Genomic DNA, 6,068 nt, shown 5'->3' on the forward strand with positions numbered 1-6,068 from the left:
TGCTGTTCTCTACCTGCTGTTCTCTACCTGCTGTTCTCTACCTGCTGCTCTCTACCTGCTGTTCTCTATCTGCTGTTCTCTACCTGCTGCTCTCTACCTGCTGTTCTCTACCTGCTGTTCTACCTGCTGTTCTCTACCTGCTGTTCTCTACCTGCTGTTATCTACCTGCTGCATCCTACCTGCTGTTCTACCTGCTGTTCTCTACCTGCTGTTCTACCTGCTGTTCTCTACCTGCTGCTCTCTACCTGCTGTTCTACCTGCTGTTCTCTACCTGCTGTTCTCTACCTGCTGTTCTCTACCTGCTGTTCTCTACCTGCTGCATCCTACCTGCTGTTCTCTACCTGCTGTTCTCTACCTGCTGTTCTCTACCTGCTGCTCTCTACCTGCTGTTCTCTACCTGCTGTTCTCTACCTGCTGTTCTCTACCTGCTGTTCTACCTGCTGTTCTCTACCTGCTGCTCTCTACCTGCTGTTCTACCTGCTGTTCTCTACCTGCTGTTCTCTACCTGCTGTTCTCTACCTGCTGCTCTCTATCTGCTGTTCTCTACCTGCTGCTCTCTACCTGCTGTTCTCTACCTGCTGTTCTCTACCTGCTGTTCTCTACCTGCTGTTCTCTACCTGCTGCATCCTACCTGCTGTTCTCTACCTGCTGTTCTCTACCTGCTGTTCTCTACCTGCTGCTCTCTATCTGCTGCTCTCTACCTGCTGTTCTCTACCTGCTGTTCTCTACCTGCTGCATCCTACCTGCTGTTCTCTACCTGCTGTTCTCTACCTGCTGTTCTACCTGCTGCTCTCTACCTGCTGTTCTACCTGCTGTTCTCTACCTGCTGTTCTCTACCTGCTGTTCTCTACCTGCTGTTCTCTACCTGCTGCTCTCTATCTGCTGTTCTCTACCTGCTGCTCTCTACCTGCTGTTCTCTACCTGCTGTTCGCTACCTGCTGTTCTCTACCTGCTGCATCCTACCTGCTGTTCTCTACCTGCTGTTCTCTACCTGCTGTTCTCTACCTGCTGCTCTCTACCTGCTGTTCTCTACCTGCTGTTCTCTACCTGCTGCATCCTACCTGCTGTTCTCTACCTGCTGTTCTCTACCTGCTGTTCTCTACCTGCTGTTCTCTACCTGCTGCATCCTACCTGCAGTTCTCTACCTGCTGTTCTCAACCTGCTGCTCTCTACCTGCTGCTCTCTACCTGCTGTTCTACCTGCTGTTCTCTACCTGCTGTTCTCTACCTGCTGCTCTCTACCTGCTGTTCTACCTGCTGTTCTCTACCTGCTGTACCCTACCTGCTGCATCCTACCTGCTGTTCTCTACCTGCTGCATCCTACCTGCTGTTCTCTACCTGCTGCATCCTACCTGCTGTTCTCTACCTGCTGCATCCTACCTGCTGCTCTCTACCTGCTGCTCTCTACCTGCTGTTCTCTACCTGCTGTTCTCTACCTGCTGCATTCTACCTGCTGCTCTCTACCTGCTGCTCTCTACCTGCTGTTCTCTACCTTCTGCATCCTACCTGCTGTTCTCTACCTGCTATTCTCTACCTGCTGCATCCTATCTGCTGTTCTCTACCTGCTGCATCCTATCTGCTGTTCTCTACCTGCTGCTCTCTACCTGCTGCATCCTACCTGCTGTTCTCTACCTGCTGTTCTCTATCTGCTGTTCTCTACCTGCTGCTCTCTACCTGCTGCATCCTACCTGCTGTTCTCTTCTGCTGTTCTCTACCTGCTGTTCTCTACCTGCTGTTCTCTACCTGCTGCTCTCTACCTGCTGTTCTCTACCTGCTGTTCTCTACCTGCTGTTCTACCTGCTGCATCCTACCTGCTGCATCCTACCTGCTGTTCTCTACCTGCTGTTCTCTACCTGCTGCTCTCTACCTGCTGTTCTACCTGCTGTTCTCTACCTGCTGTTCTCTACCTGCTGTTCTCTACCTGCTGTTCTACCTGCTGTTCTCTACCTGCTGCATCCTACCTGCTGTTCTCTACCTGCTGTTCCCTACCTGCTGTTCTCTACCTGCTGCATCCTACCTGCTGTTCTCTACCTGCTGCATCCTACCTGCTGTTCTCTACCTGCTGTTCTCTACCTGCTGCATCCTACCTGCTGTTCTCTACCTGCTGCATCCTACCTGCTGTTCTCTACCTGCTGCTCTCTACCTGCTGTTCTCTACCTGCTGCTCTCTACCTGCTGTTCTACCTGCTGTTCTCTAACTGCTGTTCTCTACCTGCTGTTCTCTATCTGCTGCTCTCTACCTGCTGTTCTCTACCTGCTGTTCTCTACCTGCTGCATCCTACCTGCTGTTCTCTACCTGCTGTTCTCTACCTGCTGCATCCTACCTGCTGTTCTCTACCTGCTGTTCTCTACCTGCTGCATCCTACCTGCTGTTCTACCTGCTGTTCTACCTGCTGTTCCCTACCTGCTGTTCTCTACCTGCTGTTCTCTACCTGCTGCATCCTACCTGCTGTTCTCTACCTGCTGTTCTCTACCTGCTGTTCTACCTGCTGTTCTACCTGCTGTTCTCTACCTGCTGCATCCTACCTGCTGTTCTCTACCTGCTGTTCTCTACCTGCTGCTCTCTATCTGCTGTTCTCTACCTGCTGTTCTCTACCTGCTGCATCCTATCTGCTGTTCTCTACCTGCTGTTCTCTACCTGCTGTTCTCTACCTGCTGTTCTCTACCTGCTGCATCCTACCTGCTGTTCTCTACCTGCTGTTCTCTACCTGCTGCTCTCTATCTGCTGTTCTCTACCTGCTGTTCTCTACCTGCTGTTGTCTACCTGCTGTTCTCTACCTGCTGCATCCTATCTGCTGTTCTCTACCTGCTGTTCTCTACCTGCTGTTCTCTACCTGCTGCATCCTACCTGCTGTTCTCTACCTGCTGCATCCTACCTGCTGTTCTCTACCTGCTGCATCCTACCTGCTGCTCTCTACCTGCTGTTCTCTACCTGCTGCTCTCTACCTGCTGTTCTCTACCTGCTGTTCTCTACCTGCTGTTCTCTACCTGCTGTTCTCTACCTGCTGCTCTCTACCTGCTGTTCTCTACCTGCTGTTCTCTACCTGCTGCTCTCTACCTGCTGTTCTCGACCTGCTGCTCTCTACCTGCTGTTCTCTACCTGCTGTTCTCTACCTGCTGCATCCTACCTGCTGCATCCTATCTGCTGTTCTCTACCTGCTGCATCCTACCTGCTGCTCTCTACCTGCTGCATCCTACCTGCTGCATCCTACCTGCTGTTCTCTACCTGCTGTTCTCTACCTGCTGTTCTACCTGCTGTTCTCTACCTGCTGCATCCTACCTGCTGTTCTACCTGCTGTTCTCTACCTGCTGTTCCCTACCTGCTGTTCTCTACCTGCTGCATCCTACCTGCTGTTCTCTACCTGCTGTTCTCTACCTGCTGTTCTCTACCTGCTGCATCCTACCCGCTGTTCTCTACCTGCTGCATCCTACCTGCTGTTCTCTACCTGCTGTTCTCTACCTGCTGCTCTCTACCTGCTGTTCTCTACCTGCTGCTCTCTACCTGCTGTTCTCTACCTGCTGTTCTCTACCTGCTGTTCTCTACCTGCTGCTCTCTACCTGCTGTTCTCTATCTGCTGTTCTCTACCTGCTGCTCTCTACCTGCTGTTCTCTACCTGCTGCTCTCTACCTGCTGTTCTACCTGCTGTTCTCTACCTGCTGTTCTCTACCTGCTGTTATCTACCTGCTGCATCCTACCTGCTGTTCTACCTGCTGTTCTCTACCTGCTGTTCTACCTGCTGTTCTCTACCTGCTGCTCTCTACCTGCTGTTCTACCTGCTGTTCTCTACCTGCTGTTCTCTACCTGCTGTTCTCTACCTGCTGTTCTCTACCTGCTGCATCCTACCTGCTGTTCTCTACCTGCTGTTCTCTACCTGCTGCTCTCTATCTGCTGCTCTCTACCTGCTGTTCTCTACCTGCTGTTCTCTACCTGCTGTTCTCTACCTGCTGTTCTACCTGCTGTTCTCTACCTGCTGCTCTCTACCTGCTGTTCTACCTGCTGTTCTCTACCTGCTGTTCTCTACCTGCTGTTCTCTACCTGCTGCTCTCTATCTGCTGTTCTCTACCTGCTGTTCTCTACCTGCTGTTCTCTACCTGCTGTTCTCTACCTGCTGCATCCTACCTGCTGTTCTCTACCTGCTGTTCTCTACCTGCTGTTCTCTACCTGCTGTTCTCTACCTGCTGCTCTCTATCTGCTGCTCTCTACCTGCTGTTCTCTACCTGCTGTTCTCTACCTGCTGCATCCTACCTGCTGTTCTCTACCTGCTGTTCTCTACCTGCTGTTCTACCTGCTGCTCTCTACCTGCTGTTCTACCTGCTGTTCTCTACCTGCTGTTCTCTACCTGCTGTTCTCTACCTGCTGCTCTCTATCTGCTGTTCTCTACCTGCTGCTCTCTACCTGCTGTTCTCTACCTGCTGTTCGCTACCTGCTGTTCTCTACCTGCTGCATCCTACCTGCTGTTCTCTACCTGCTGTTCTCTACCTGCTGTTCTCTACCTGCTGCTCTCTACCTGCTGTTCTCTACCTGCTGTTCTCTACCTGCTGCATCCTATCTGCTGTTCTCTACCTGCTGTCTTCTACCTGCTGTTCCCATCCTGTTAAAGAACGATGCTGTCTCTCTGAGGCATCCCTTCCTGTTAAAGAACGATGCGGTCTCTCTGAGGCATCCCTTCCTGTTAAAGAACGATGCTGTCTCTCTGAGGCATCCCTGTTAAAGAACGATGTAAACAAGCAGAGACCCATCGTGGAAACAAATAACAAGACTGCCTTTGTAATACAAAAACATTTTCATTTTTCCAAATATTCATCACAAACATAGAAAATACACCAACAAACGGCGCCTGTTTATTGGTCATATAGATCCCTCTGATGACATCATGTCATGGGTTTACAACACAGCGCCTGTTTATTGGTCATATATAGATCCCTCTGATGACATCATGTCATGGGTTTACAACACAGCGCCTGTTTATTGGTCATATATATATCCCTCTGATGACATCATGTCATGGGTTTACAACACAGCGCCTGTTTATTGGTCATATATAGATCCCTCTGATGACATCATGTCATGGGTTTACAACACAGCGCCTGTTTATTGGTCATATATATATCCCTCTGATGACATCATGTCATGGGTTTACAACACAGCGCCTGTTTATTGGTCATATATATCCCTCTGATGACATCATGTCATGGGTTTACAACACAGCGCCTGTTTATTGGTCATATATAGATCCCTCTGATGACATCATGTCATGGGTTTACAACACAGCGCCTGTTTATTGGTCATATATATATCCCTCTGATGACATCATGTCACGGGTTTACAACACAGCGCCTGTTTATTGGTCATATATATATCCCTCTGATGACATCATGTCATGGGTTTACAACACAGCGCCTGTTTATTGGTCATATAGATCCCTCTGATGACATCATGTCATGGGTTTACAACACAGCGCCTGTTTATTGGTCATATATATATCCCTCTGATGACATCATGTCATGGGTTTACAACACAGCGCCTGTTTATTGGTCATATAGATCCCTCTGATGACATCATGCCATGGGTTTACAACACAGCGCCTGTTTATTGGTCATATATATCCCTCTGATGACATCATCAACAAGAGACGGTCGAGAGTTTAAAGTGTCACAGTGTCTTCCTTCCTCTGCCTCTCCCCCCGCCTCTCTTTCCCCCCCTCCCACCTCTCTTACCCCCCCTCCCTTCTCTCGGTTGGCCCCTAAACACTGACTGGGCCGTTACCATGGCGACCCCGCTGTCACCGTCGTCCCCGGAACTGCTGCTGTCATTCTGCTCCGTCCTATTAGGGAGGAGTTTAGGTTGAGGTACTCCGTTATTAGGAGGAGGAAGCACTTCTTTCCTCTGCTGGCTGACTCCTCCCACAGCCAGGTTGGCCCCTCCCACATTATGACTAACCACTCCTACTTCCTCTCTTTCTTGGCTGGCCACTCCCACATCCTGGTTGGCTCTTCCCACATTCTCTTGAGCAGGCTTACTGACCTCTGACCCCAGGAACCCCCCTGTCCCCTCTTCCACCTCTCCCTT

The sequence above is a fragment of the Oncorhynchus gorbuscha genome, unplaced genomic scaffold (assembly GCF_021184085.1).
Source record: "Oncorhynchus gorbuscha isolate QuinsamMale2020 ecotype Even-year unplaced genomic scaffold, OgorEven_v1.0 Un_scaffold_1521, whole genome shotgun sequence".
Taxonomy (NCBI): Eukaryota; Metazoa; Chordata; class Actinopteri; order Salmoniformes; family Salmonidae; genus Oncorhynchus; species Oncorhynchus gorbuscha.